Source organism: Notolabrus celidotus, chromosome 18 (genome assembly GCF_009762535.1).
Source record: "Notolabrus celidotus isolate fNotCel1 chromosome 18, fNotCel1.pri, whole genome shotgun sequence".
Classification (NCBI taxonomy): domain Eukaryota; kingdom Metazoa; phylum Chordata; class Actinopteri; order Labriformes; family Labridae; genus Notolabrus; species Notolabrus celidotus.
The window spans coordinates 13,540,471-13,556,343 of NC_048289.1; positions in this window are offsets into that span (position 1 = coordinate 13,540,471).

The following is a 15,873-nucleotide window of genomic DNA, read 5'->3' on the forward strand; positions in this document are numbered from 1 at the left end:
CCTCTATAGCTGACCTATCTGTCGCTGACCTAGCTGTCCATGAAGTGTAACACATGCACTGAGGTCTGGAGTGTGTGTTCACAGTGACACTCAGACAGATATAGAGACATATTAAGTACAAGTCCTGCACTGGGCATGAGTGTTTTGGTAGATACAAACACCATATTTTCACTTGCCCATTTTGTGAGAGACACATCCCTACCAACCCTACTCAATTCTTTACCACTGTCTATCCCCTAAAGCTTCAAAAGTCACAATTTCTTGGTATGGACACCTGCAAATTGTAGAGGCAATGAACATCCATATCTGTAGAGGTGGTCAAATAGATCTCATTACATTCATAAGCACAACATAACTGCTGTCGAGCTAGTGTAAGGTAAAGAGGTGGGCTTTGAGCCTCCTAGCCTACAGCTACAGTGTTCCCGCCTGTGAGTCAAGTCAGTCATGTCCTTAAATGGGAAAAACTTGTTAACTCAATATCTTCCTAACCGTCATGTTAGGAAAAAATCCCTCCCCCTGAACGGTGTGTGCTGATAGAGAAATGAGCTATTCAGACTGAAGCCGTTTTTTGAACGAGGCTGTAAACACGTTTATTAATGCTGAAAAGATTGTCGTTTTAAATTAGTGTATATGTGTATTCTGGTGTTTCTGCAGACAGCCTCAAGCGGATGCTTGATGAACTGCAGTTTTTATCACTTCAGCATGGGCTTCATTTTTGGGACCGGAGGTTGCCACTTGGTGTGCACACAGATTATTAGCATTTACCTTCTCTGTCTTCACTCTCTACTGTAGCCACTGACAGTAAAGTGTTGTACAGCTATTATATTGTAGTGTATAATTGTAGTATAAAAATGTATTGTAAATGGTCGTCAGCAAGTTTAATGAACTTTAAGTATAATTATTTAGGCCTAGTAATAAGACAAGATAAGATAACCCTTTGATAAACAATATAACAGTAATGGCAACAATATATTTAATGAAAAAATTACATGCAACACTTTTTTATTAGATTACTCGATTAATCACAAGAACAATTGATAGAATACTTGACTACTAAAATATTTGGTTACTGCAGCCCTATTTCACACAGCTGATTCTCTAAATAAGAGCCAGCAGCTAGATACAACAAATACACCAACCACAACACTGATCCTAATTGGTTTAGCAGTTATGATGAACAAAATAGAACAGGGTTTAAAATTAATCAGTAATGTCACCACCTATTGTCTACCTGAACCCATGAGTCTTAAATTTATCGGCTTAGCAAACCATCTGTGTTTGTCTTTCACATCAAGGATAATAAATGATCTTGCAAATGATAGAGTATTTTTTTAGATACATTAAATCAGTTGCATGGAAAAGAGCACACAGAGTACTTAAGAGGACTGTCCAATATTGTTTTGCTGCCGATGGAGTTATCTCTAATGCCAGAGTTGCAATATACATAAGTCAATCACATCAGACAGGGCAAATACGGATCAATAGATTGTCTTATCATATGACGATTGGTGGTTCAATCTCTGGCTCTTCAAGTCTCAATGTCAAAGTACCCTTGGGCAAGAAACTGAACCTGAGTCTGAACTTGAATGAGATTATGTTCCTGTGACTAGGCCATCAGTGAGTGAATGTGTCTGTGAAAGGGGAACTTGGTAATGTGAAGTGCTTTTGTGGTCAAAAGGAAAAAAATGATCTGTATCAGTGTGGGATATTCAATATTCATAATGATCTCTTTCAGTGGCAGTCAATGCAATATCTGAGCCTGAATGCTGGTGGATGATGCTATTTCTGACACATGGAAGGTTGAAATAAGAGACATTTGCACCACCCTGACTTCATGAATGGTGCTGAAACAGTCATCTTCATATTGGCTTTGCCCACTGCTATTCAACGTCACAGAAATGATTCTTGTGACTCTCACAATTCTTGAGAAATGTGCATACTCACTTTCATGCTAACAGTTACATGAAGGAAAATGTCACTGAACTGCCCAGAGGAAAATTTTACTGCTCAAGGCTTTCTCTTCTTAGTCTCCGGAGACAAAATTGAGATTCTCACTTCAGCCTCATTCAAGTTTAAAATTTACTCATTTGTGTCTCATTAGTTTCCCCTAAAATTAACTAGGAGAAATAATTGAGACCATGACATGAGTATTATTTGAGACTTAAATGAGAGATTTCATTAATGGCTAATTTTCTTCTCTTTTTTTAATTATATTTTTTGGCCTTTTTGCCTTTATTTGACAGGACAGCTGAAGAGAGACAGGAAATGTGGGGCACCTAGATTGCTAGGCCACCAGCGGCCAAAAGAGTCCACCCCTTTAATTGTAATAATCTGGCTAAATCTGGTCAGCCCTTTTGTGGCCCATATTTAAATAAATCTTCTGTCAAACCTCGTATGAGATCTGTATCTTTTGCAATTTCTCTCAAATCCACTAAATCTTTGTGAAGTTGTTTTGTTCCATACAGACTTGTAAAGGAATGACCATATTGTGAAGTCAAAGAAGAGATCATTGACATCTAAATAGCTGATCTTGCAAGTGGTTTAAATGTTTTAATGAGAATTGTAAACTGTGGACAATTACATTGAAATCTTAATTTTGCAGGGCACTATAGATATTTACGAAAAGATGAGCTCTGGCTCTTTCTTTGCTCCATCTGAGCTCAACTTGAGACACAAAAACGGAGTCTTACAAAAACAAATGGATGAGGTTAGATTGAGACAATTTAGAGACCTCCCTGATTTCTCCACCTGAGCTCAAAATGAGTCACAACCCTTGAGAAATACCTGAGAATCATTTCAGATTTTGACGAGATCTCCTTTTGACCTGAAAGGGAGACTAAGCTGAGACTTTTTGTAACTTTGCAAGTAGTACAACAGTATGAAGAGTAAAAGTTGAAAAAAGATGAGTCTGAGGGCCAAAGTCGCCTGCCTGCAGCCCTGACATGTCACCTATGGAAAACATTTGGTGCATTACGAGACCATCAATTCAACAGAGGAGACCTCCAACTGTTGAGCAGCTGAAATCTTATACCATGCAAGAATGGGAACACATTTCAGTTTTAAAAATCCAGAAACTGGTCTCCTAGGTTCCCAAATGCTTACAGAGTGTTGTTTACAGGAAGAGGTCATGCAAGACAATGGTAAAAATGCAGCTGTCCCAACTTTTTTGAGAGGTATTAATGACATTACAATGAAGTATATATTAGTGAATATATAAGATTTCGCCCATTCTCCCATTCTTTTTGGAATTATGGTTGTAGTTTTGTCTCCTGTTTATGTCCACTGTTGTCCCTCCTCTAGAAGTCAACATGGTAGTGCCTGTGTAGCAGACTTAAGCTTGTCACTATGAAAGGAAGTCACTCACACAGTAGTCTAGATCTGCATGTTTATTTTCTATAGAGGGGTACAGGGCAAAGTCACACACACACACCGGCAGTGACATAGGCTGTTTCCGAAATCGCCTACTATACTAGCAGTACGTACTGATATGTCCAAAATTCAGTATGTAGTAAGTAGTATGTGAACAAGAGCAAAATCTGCAGTAAGCCAAAACTCCCCGGATGTCTACTGATACGGGAAAATATCTCAGTATGCATCGGACCAGTCTGCCTCGCGTACTGTTTCCCATAATGCACAGCGCTCGTTCTGCTTTTTCTTTTTCCTCATTTTTTGACGGGATGAAATCTGTTTTTGGGTGCTGTGAAAGTTATCAAATTACATATAAACCACTTCCTAACTTTTAAAATCATAAATGGATGCTAAATAAGCATTTTATTTATCGGCTTCGCCGTTGTTTACTTCCGCTTTCCGAAACCGGAAATCCAGCGAAGTCTGGCTCAGCATGCTGCATGACAGATCGGACAGAACAGTCATACTACATACTAAATTCAAACGCAGTATGTAGTAGGCAATACCTACTGCCTACTACATTAGTAAGTAGTATGTAGCAGGCCGTTTCGGAAACAGGCTGTTTCCGAAACGGCGCTATCAGTCCGGAGAAGAACGCTGGAAAGTCTTGCATGAGGTCAAAGAACAATCTGGCAAGGAGTGGAGAGTGGCTGCTGCTTATAAACCAGATTGATTGCAGATGAGGAGCAGGTGAGTGTGCAGGTGAACTGGGTTGCCTGATGAGGGGGCGTGGCTGGCCAGCAGAGTGGCGCAGAGGCAAGGAGAGTGGAAAATTACTGATAGAGGGGAGGAGGTGAGCAGACTGTGACAACACCAATGCACGCTGTGGGAAGAAGGTTTGCTGTGCTTCCCAGCACAGTGTCAAGAGCATGGAGGAGATACCAGGAGACAGGCCAGTACACCAGGAGACATGGAGGGGGCCGTAGGAGGACAACAACCCAGCAGCAGGACCGCTATCTGCTTGTTTGTGCAAGGAGGAACAAAAGGAGCACTGCCAGAGCCCGACAAAATGACCTCCAGCAGGCCACTAATGTGCATGTTTCTGCTCAAACTGTGAGAAACAGCCTCCGTGAGGGTGGCCAGACGTCCACAAGTGAGGCCAGTGCTCACAGCCCAACCCCGTGCATGCCGATTGGCATTTGCCAATTCACAATGAGGTTCACATGTGACAGACGTGACAGAGTCTGGAGACGCTGTGGAGAACGTTCTACTGCCTGCAACATCCTCAGCATGACCGGTTTGGCGGTGGGTCAGTGATGGTTTGGGGAGGCATATCCTTGGATGGCCGCACAGACCTCCATGTGCTAGCCAGTGGTACCCTGACTGTGATTAGGTACCGGGATGAGATCCTCAGACCCATTGTAAGACCATATGGAGTGTGTCAGCAGTTCCTCCATGATGAAGGCATTGATGTTATGGATTGGCCTGCCCGTTCCCCAGACCTGAATCCAGTAGAGCACCTCTTGGACATCATGTCTCGTACCATTCACCGACGCCACGTCGCACTACAGACTGTCCAGGAGTTGATTGATGCCCTGATCCAGGTCTGGGAGGAGATCCCTCAGGAGAACAGCCGTCATCTCATCAGAAGCATGCCCAGACATTGTAGGGAGTGCATACAGGCACGTGGAGGCCACACACACTACTGAGCCTCATTTTGAATTGTCTTGAGGAATTTCCACAGAAGTTGGATCAGCCTGTGATTTGATTTTCCACTTTGATTTTGAGTATGATTCTGAATCCAGACCTCCATGGGTTAATGATTTTGATTTCCATTGATCATTTTTATGTTATTTGGTTCTCAACACATTCCACTTTGTAATAAATAAAGATTTTCAACTGGAATATTTCATTAATCGAGATCTAGGATGGGTTGTTTAAGTGTTCCCTTTATTTGTTTGAGCAGTGTATATTGGTTTAATGCAGTGAGTGTGAAAAGACAAGCCTTTAGATGAAACCAAGGTTGCATTTAGACCACAACTAAATAGATAATTTGCTGTGATAATGAAACCAAAGATGTAGATGTATCTGTCTTCCTGGAAGAATCATTTCATTGACTGGCTCTCTGGGGAGTGTGAGGCTGAGGACGCCTGGGTTGAACACGGTTGAACTTATTTATTGTCATCCTGATTTGCGACACTGAACAGAGTAGTTGCTGTGTGCTCTGAATATTAATGATCATATTTCCCATGGTTAAGTTAGAAATGTTCCAAGCGACTAATTTCCTTGTAGATTAAATAAAACCTTAAATCTAGACTTGTTGACTAGCATGAATGAAAGAAAACACTCAGAAAACAGTCAAGATGAGCACAATTTATTGGACAAAGCTTAAACACATATCACTTATAGCCTTTGTATTTATTTGAAATCCCTATTTAGCACCCACAAATATCTGAGTGAAAAGAAACTATAAGAGCTATCAGAAAACTTGTGAAAAACACAACCGCTCATTAGACTATTTCTGGAGACTGTAGGCATGAACAATTATGCTTTATGATTGACATCATCCTTGTTTTGATTGAAATCTCCCTGGCTCCGCCAACAGACATGGCTTATGTAACAGTCAGCGCAAAGCACCCCTAATTGTGGCATCAGACTGGAAGTGTGTTTGCAGCTTCATTTTCATTTAGAGTAGCATACTCTGCCAAAATAGATAAAAAGATAAGTTGAGGGTGGTTTTGGCTGTGCATCAGCTATATTAAAGGTGACTTATCATGCCCCTTTTCAACCATTTAATACAGTCACCTGATGTCACTCAGTGCTGCTTGTCCAGGACAGTTATTTGGTGTTTAAGTCACTTGCAAAGCTTCTTATTTGAGTCTCTGAAAAACCTGATCTATAGCTGTCATACTGCCATACAGACTAAGGCTGCAGGTAAGCTGTTGTATTTATGAAATAACTTTAGGTTAAGGGTAGTCTTACTTGTGTAATTTTGTGCATCCAGCCTTTACTCTCTCTACTCACACAGCTGTTTTGGCATTTATGTTTAAATGAAGCTCCTGTTTTAATGTAAAGATCATTTTATGCTAAAGCCAACCCCCAAAACCTGTGTAACACCCAAAAATATCCTCTGATCACACCTGACCGTATGGCAAACAGTCTGCTAAATGAAGAGTAATTCATATGTGTATTAATATGCGTTGCAGGGTTCTCCTTCCTTCCGGACTTAAATTAATGTGGGAAAAAACCCAGGCGTAGTCGGAAGACTTAATTTTGATAGTTTTATTGGCTACTGGCCTCCCCAGTGCAATGGAAGAAAATATTTACAAAAGTGAAAAAACAAAGATAATTTACAATTGTTCTTGTCATCTGAGTACTATGGTTACTTTCTTGACAAAGAAAGAAAACAGCAGTTGTTCATAAAACAAAACACAGCCACGTTACCTGCTCAGTAACTTTGCTCAACTGCCAAGAGAGCCAAAATAGGCCCTCTTGCGTGTAGCCCCTCCCACTTGGCGTTTGAAATTACATAAACAATTATTTCACAATTCAGGCCATTTTTCAAGGCGACTAACCTTACACACAATCAAAACAGTAATGCAAACATTTTCCACAGGCATTTTCCTTACCTATTTCCAATACATAACTTAAAACAAACAAAAAGATGAATTAAACACGGTCACGTGGCCACTTTTGGCCGCCATACATCAATATAGGGTGCGCACAGAATGCGCTCGGTTTGCGCATTACGGACACGACCTGGATGAGCTCGAGCCGGTAAGTGCAGCAATTCAAATACAAAGACAATGTATGTTTTAAACAATGATAGAGCTTCAAAGTGTGCACCCTAAGAAACTCTGAACGGAGAGGGAAAGAAGGATGGTGGCGTGTGAACCGGAATGAATGAAGTGCTGTTAGGAACGGGAAAAAGTTTGGTGCGTGCGTGCATGCGTGCATGTGTGCGTGCGCGCGCCGGTTAGTCGGTGTGTGCGCGCTGCCGTCTGTTAGCGATGGTGCCACTCCATCGCAGTATGTATTCATTTTAATCTACAGTAGATCTCACACCTCTTCCCCCTTTCCAGTAAATAATACTAATAATATTTATAAAGTCAAGAATATTTGATAAAAGTTAGTTTATTACTTTTTTGGGGTAAAACTTTTGGGAGTAGCTGACAGCAGCAACTCACACAGCCTAAACGCCTTTGTGAATACCATGACCACACAAGCCATCATGCCCCACAGCTGTAATGCAGCTTGCACGCTCTCTGTCTGAAGCCACTGTAAAAATTCTGTTTGAGTTGTGTGATGTAGAACAAAAGGGTTGAGCTGTGTCCCTATCATAGTGACAAGTTGGCATGCACTTGTCGCTTTCAACAATTTGTTCTCAAAGCTATAAAAAGAATGCAACATCATAGCTTTGTAGCATTACATAGTACTGTATAATTATGGAGCTGAACTTCCTTTTGGCATCACTTGACACCTGCCTCTGAAAATTAGATCATTGACTTCCTAAATTAGACGGATAAAGTTTGACAACCATGGTCATAACTTAACACCCATGGCCATCACTAATCCAGTTGACAGGGCTTACAGTGGCGTACTTGGTGTGTAAAAACCAAAAGCTGCCTTGTGACTGTTGATACATTTGTAAAAGTAAATATGAAATTAATGATATTATGTTTTGAGTATAATTATCAATGTCACATTTCCCCCTTTGGATTGAGGTGAACTTGAAATACCTTTTACATTCACTGATTTTATCACTTTTTTTGGCATCTTAACACAGACATTTTTCCAGTCACAGCTGATGTGTAATTTGTTACACAAAGAAGCCTGAAAAGTTTTGGAACTTGCATTACAACTTTTTCAAAAAGCTGCAAGATCCTATTCACTGGGATTTCCACCAGACCTTCTGCCAGAGGGGGACTACTGGGTCAGAACAGGACCCTCTGATCATAGCTGTCAAAGAAAGTTTTTGTTTCCCTCCATTCAAAAATGGTTTGACCTCTTACACAGCATAAATTCAAATGTTCTCACCCCTGCCTTCCTTCTGTTACTGTAAACTGTCATAATGACCTGTCGCCAAAGCAACTCAGAGTCAGAGCAGCAGGGAGTAATATGTTTTGCTGATTGTTGTTGTCTCTGGGCATGGAACATGTAACACAGCCAGTGTCTGTTTACATTTTTTATTTTGTTTATATGTTTTTACATTTAAAAAATTGACTGAAAAACATAGGTGATTTATTTACAGTGAGTAACAGTCATTTACATAATGTAAGAATTTGTCTCTTTTTGTGTCTTTGTTTAAGGGATAGGTTGTGTTTGTTCAACTGGCGGAAGGGGTCACCTTGTCCTTGGCACAGCCAAACCTGACCTGATTTCCATTATGGTAATTGGTCAATCCTGCAATTCAATTCATGTGTTTTGGTATCAATGTGGGAGGATCACTTATTATGACTTCAGCAGATTTACACACATTTTAGCAAAAATGAAATAGTGTGCTTATATGTGTTTTGAAGACAAATATGATTAAGCTGCAAGAGCTGTTTGTGCTTTATATTCATATTAGCCATGCAATTGGGTTGTTAGTATTCAGTGTAATTACTGAGAGAGACTGAGCTGAATATATTTGTCATCTTCTGTGAGGAGGTGAGATTCAATATCAGGCTCAATTTATCTCTCTCAGCTAACAGTATCAGTACAAAAAATTAATCATATGACCTCACAGATCAAACTTTACGGACAATGAAAGGACATTTTTTTTCACATGACATCACCCTTGTCACTACCACAGTGTGGTGAAAACCACCAAAACACCCCCTTCCAGTGGTCTTTGTGAAGGGGTAGAGGTGCAACACATGGAGGAAAAAAAAGGTGTCACTTTTACAGTGCAATGGATTTGAATTCTTCAAGTAGGCAGGTACCCTCAGTAGTACATACAGATATGCTTTGTTCTAAATATGGAATTTCAACCTTCAATTAAATCATGAGAAAATAAAAAAAAACTCCAGTAAGTGCATGAGATTTGTTCACTGAAATCTGTTTAAAGGAGCAGTGGTGATTATTTTTGATTACAGATGGGGATAGCTAATTGTGGAGGGCTGGATATAAATGATTGATGACTGTTTTCATGTCAAAGCAGCCCACACTGACTTTTAAAGTGTATTATGTTCTTGAGCTTTTGCATTAATTAATGAGCATTCTGTCTTGTTTCAGTTAGCATTGTGGTGGAGCTCAGCAGTAACAGTCAACTTCATAAAATAGCTCTTCTTTCTGCCTTCTTTTAGTTCATTTAGTGTTGACCTATGATTGTGTGTAGGCAAATACATTACTTTCAGTTGTTGGATATAAACACAATAGTCATCATTTCTTGAAAAAATAGATATTTACATTGAGTTCTGGTTAAGATCAGATTAAACCTTTACACCAGGTTGATTGGTCAACCCAAATTGCCCGTAGTGTGTGCGTGAATGGTTGTCTGTCTCTACGTGTTGGCCCTGTGATAGGCTGGCCACCTGTCCAGGGTGTACCTTGCCTTGTGCTCAATGACAGCTAGGATAGGCTCAAGCCCCCTCCAACCCCAACAGAGAGTGTTTGGTCTTCTTTTTCTTGCTGCTTTTTTCTAAGTTTTCTTCATCTCTTTGTGGAGGAATAACCACCCTACTTCACTGATAGCATATGAAATGTAAATGTTTCTGCCAGTTTAAAAGATGTTTTGGTTCTTATTCGTTTTTTATTTTTTTTATTTACCAGAAATTGAAATGTGTGCGCCTGGGAAGGGGGCTTATTTTCAACTGAAAAATCTCTTTTTGAAGTTATATTCCTCAGGTGTTTTCTCACAGGTGTTGAGCTGTTGATTTTTTACAGTCATCTGAAAGTAATCATCACACCTCCTCAATTCCCCGTCCTATCATAGCTTTCCACAGCTGTTTTTTTGTGTTGTGGCTTCTGAACCTCTTCAAACCCAAAATCGGTAAACAAGGTCTGTGCTTTCTTTGCTCATTTCCCACCAGGCTATATGGGATTTTTTAAATAAATAGAGATCAGTTTTGTTTGTCTCTTCCTCTGCAGAAATAATTCAAGCTAATGGAAGTGCCCTTCTACAAAGACTTCCTGTCTTCCATATTGTCATATGCTTCTTTGAAGTTCCTGTGTTTGATTTGCGCTGTCCTTAAAAGTCCTGTCAAAGCAGCACACATGCTAATGCTCCCATTAAGATGCAGACATAACATGCTCAGGCAGCTCCTCTGTATAGCTTAATTGTTCATGGTTAACATCAAAGTCCTTTTGGAGCGTGTCTTGAAAGGTTTCTTTTATCACAGATATGTGTTAGAAATGTAAAGATTCTGAAACTCATCTTCAGGAAGCCTTTTTCCTGTGTTAATTACTATGAAGAACTGAGCAAGAAGAAGACAAGAGAAATGCAGTTTCAAAGATGGGCACTTTGTAATAGGTTAGGCCATGACAACAACTCCTCCTCTTTGCCAGTTTCTAGGTTAGCTGAAAGTTAGTTGGGCGGTCAGCAATTCCAATACAGAGACCACTATCTTTGGTCATTAGAACGCCTCCTCTGGAATCCACGGGTGATGTCTCTAGCTATGTACACATGGACCACGAATAATCAGTATGATAATTGGACCAGAATTAATATGCATCATATGAACACCTTAACGGGAAGAGACAGGTACGATATAGCCCTTGAGGACATTTTTTAAAATTCTGATTGAGAGTTGTAGTGTATGCCGTCTGTTGTTCAGATCAATATCCATATAAACACCCGATTCAATCTTTTCTTCATGATTGGAGAAAAAATGTTTTTACTGTGTCTGTTCCACTTGACTTGGCAAGTTTCAACTCTTGCTTTTACCTGAATGGAGATAAACATGGCAGGAGCAAAAAGCTGGTCTGTAGCCTGCATCATTTTTTATTATATTTATTGTTATTTTTTAGCTGGACACTTGAAAGAACATCAAACTGTTGAACGTGTATATTGTGAGGAGTCTGGAAACAGCTGTGTTGGGATTGGTAACAGATGGATACAGACAAACAACGATAGAAACAACAACAACAGCTCATTTGGACGCATGGTTACAGTGCCAATTATGATGGTTGAAGTATGTGTATTACTTACAGCTTTCAAATTAATGATAATAGACAGATATTATTATCAATTTAAAAATAAATGGCTGCAAAAGGCTCATTTTCTGCAGACCAGCTAAATAAAACCGCATTAAATCACTTTGAGGGACAGTGGGGGTCGCAGGTCTTTGGCACCTATACTTTTGGGGTCACAGGCTGAAAAGTTTGGGAACCCCTGGTTTAGGGCATCCAGGCATTGGCTGCCCGTGCCATAATAAAGGAAGGAAACAGGTGACTGTCGAGCAAAAGGCAAAGGAAAAGGCGTACCTAATGAAAAGTTTGTGTCCAAAAGAGGCACAGTCTCATCTGTGATTTGGAACTGGGTCTGTTTTGCACCATCAGGCTTTAAAAAAGCCACAGTGTGCAGCACATTTTGTTCAAATACTATTGTAGCTAAAGGCAGCAGCACAACCGATTTATATTAACATGTGTAACAGATGCATGCAGTAGAGGGGGAATTTATCAAGAAGGATCGGGCTCTGCCACAAACAGCTTACTTCACTGATGACCACAAATGTGAGCTAATCACCCAGGGATTAAAGAGTTTTGAATCATTTATTTTTGTGTATTTTTGTAAAGGAGGAAAATAAGAACTGATATTAACTGTTGTTGTGTCTTAACAGCCCGTGATGTGTAGATGCAGAATGAACTTCGTGACACTGGCTTGCTCGTATCGTAATATGTTTAATTACAACAAACAGCATCAGCATCAGTAACAAGCATCGCGACTGCTTGGAGGACAACTGGGCCAGATGAAGTCACCTGTCCTCTGTCTCCAAAGTCTGTCTTATAAAGGGTGTAGGTGTCGTCACAACGCACACATATATGGACATCTCAATACCAGTACAACATTAGCTGCTTTTTCACTCCATTTCTGAAAACCTTGTTTTGAACATGTCACTGTCAATTACATTTATTGTCTAGGTGAAGGTGATCTTCTTTTAGACCTCCCTGGAGACTTTTGGAGCAATTCTACAGTAACACATTATTGAAACCTCCTGAAGTTATTTTAAACAACACAGACTAACAACATATACTTAATCTTATGTGGTTAAATATCAGATGCTTTACTGTAAATCAAGTTTGTTGTGAAAAAATCTGATATTTTATTTTTTTGGCCACACTGCCCAACCTTACAAATACCCCAAATAATACTCCCAACAAATTTGCACGGAAGCAATCTGTCTAAATATGTCATACTGTTTGATAGAGCATGTGGTTATTGCCACAGAATCGACCTTATCAAAAACTGCTTCCTGTTCTTCTATTTGCAGCAGACTACACAGGAAGGACAAGTCTGCACAAAAAAGGTTGATGCATGTATACTGTGCACACATCCTTGGATGACTTTATTTAGTGTCCATAAAAACAGGGAAGTTGGAATCACTGGTCACAATGATTTTAGCCAGGTTAAAGAAATACTGCACACGTTTCTGTAGCTACTGAGGCCACTGAGATTGTTTTAATCGAATTGGAAATTCAGGCAGTCACTCCATTTGTGTGAAAGTTAATGAGCTGTAATTGCAGAGCATTGTTGGTGTCCACTGAAGGGTATGCAAATTAAAAACAATGAGTACAATTGCAAAAATAACCATTGCATAAACACAGCACTTGACATTTTTGTTTTGAAAACCTGGCAAGAGGGGAAATCTTTAGCTGATTGCTGCTGGGAGTTCTGGCTCTCATGCACAAAGGACAAACCTCTAAATGCTGTTGTCAGATTTATCCTGCAAAGTGCAAAACTCTTACAATTGTGCGCACATATTCTAGCCAGGAATGGAGGTACATTTGCCCATTTGAACATTGGCTCAACCAATTCAAGGCCAGTGTAAGTGGTATTCTGTTACATGTCTGGCCTCTGAAACCAAGGTCAAAGAAATATTGAGAGTGAAAGCAAGTGTGTGTATGCCTGTGTGTGCTGGTTAATTTGTATGAATGATTCAATCCATTGTACCCTCCCCACAGTCTGAACACTGATCTTTCGCTCAACTGGTACAGCCAAGGGAACGAAACGTATGTTGCATTTTTATAAACAAGCTTATTGTGCTCAGGAAAAGGACTTATGAACAGTAAACAACGTATTCATCTGATTTTATGGAAAAGAATCAGGCTGATTTGGTGCCTGGATATGACGCATACTAATCAGGGAGCCTGACAGCTTTTGATTCTGCACAGCCTCACAAAGAAAAGCAAGTGACAAAATAAAGACATGCTCTGCTGGCTCTAAGTGTTTGTCCCACTTGCCTTACCTCCAGATGAATGAGTGATAAAGTGTTGAAAGTGTGAAGTTTTTTTGTCTCTAGGTATTATCCACAGACACTATTCATAGCTGCGGCAACACTTTTGGCATACTGTTAAGTTTTAATTTCCCCTTATCAAAGACCTTTGAACTGGACTACCGTTCCCCCCCTTTTCTTTTCTTTTCATTGCTGTTTGTTTGATTTTGGCTTTGTTTATGTCTGATTAATTTGTAACCATCTTGTTCTTGTGGTGTTATCGCCAATACATCGTGCAAAAATTAACTAATTCCTGATAAGGCTCAAAAACAACAAAATCGTGCTCCTTTACAAAATCTTCTCATCATAATGTCCATCTCCTGGTTTCCATTAGCAGATGAGGTTGCTGAAACATTACCAGAAAATGGATGTTCTGTATCATTGGCGTAGATCATACCTCTGGCTGTGATCATACAGTGTCTGGTGTCAGATGTGGTGGCTTTCTTCAAGTCAATGACCTTTGACCTCATGGCTGTAATTGATTTTGGTCCAGTGTTCACAGACTTTGAATGTTGTCTGTATCTGTTGTTCATTCTGTCTGCTCTCAAGGTTTCTTGTCTCTCCATAGCTGTCACACCTGGTACCTTAAACATCTCTCAAGTACAAGTTTCTGGGGGTGTCTTGCCTTAAAAGTAAAAGAAAAATTATGCCTTGGGACTTCAACCTCTTGCTGCACTTTCAAAACCAAAAAGAAGAAAGAAAAAGCTTTTCCAGCTGTTTATGCAACAACAAGATGAAATATGAAGAACACTCCAGTCTGCAGTGTTAGGCTGTTTCCGAAACCGCCTACTATACTAGCAGTACGTACTGATTTGGCCAGAATTGAGTATGTAGTGAGTAGTAAGTGAACAAGAGCAAAATCTGCAGTATGCCGAAACTCCCCGGATGAAAATTTCTCAGTATGGTTCGGACCAGTCTGTCTCGTGTACTGTTTCCCACAATGCACAGCGCTAAAGTTACGCCTTTTCTTTTTCCTTCTTTCTTGACGGGAGGAAATCCGTTTTTAGGTGCTGGGGAAGTTCTCAAATAACATATAAATCACTTTCTAACTTTTTGAATCATAAGTGGATGCTAAAGAAGCAGTTTCTCTATTGGCTTCGCCGTTGTTTACTTCCGCTTTCCGAAACCGGAAATCCAGTGACGTCTGACCCAGCATACTGCAACACAGATCGAACAGAGCAGTCATACTACATACTAAATTCAAAAGCAGTATGTAGTAGGCAATACCTACTGCCTACTACAGTAGGTAGTAGAGACTACCTACTGTTGATTGTACTGAGTGCATGCTAATGTTGAGACTTTTACTGCCCATTTTATTGCCAGACAGTGGTTAATGCATTCTGACATGCCACAAACTAGTGCTAAAGTGCTAATGTTATACTTCCTCTGTTATACTGTAAAACTAAATTGACAGAATAAAAACCAGAACATTGTTTCAACTCAGTGACATTGAAAAAAAAGTGCAGTGATAAATACATGAATCCTGCACTTTGCCCTTTTAAAGGCATTTTACTTTTACTTTTGTGCATTGCCTTCACACTGCTTGGCAGTACCTGCATCCAAATGGACTTTAAGCACTTTGTTACTCTTACTGATCTTGTTTCCTCTTGTCTAGATATTTGCTTGTGTTGTTCTTGTTCTCGTATGTACGTTGCTTTGGATAAAAGCGTCTGCTAAATGACATTGTAAAATTGTAACATTCTAACATTTTGAATCCGATACTGTGATGTATCGTGTGATTGTCTTGCAATATATCTGTTATTGCAGGATCATGATATCAATATTTTGTGCCACATAGCTTGTGTCATTTTGTGTCTAATTGTATTGTACTGTACCATATTGTACCATATTGTACCATATTGTACCATATCGTACCGTACCGTACCATACCTTATCTAAAGTTGCCTGGCAATTCCTACCCCAAGAATATATACTGACCTACTGGCCTTTTCGTTGGTTTTCCTGCATTTGATTGTTTGCATCCTGATCGTGCATTCTACTGTTCAATCTGTTTATGTAATATTGAATATCTTTCTTGTACCTGTTATCTTAAAGTGAAAAGGAACCAGGTGTTTCTTTCTGTAGGGCTTTTAAGTGTCTTCTGTCGTTG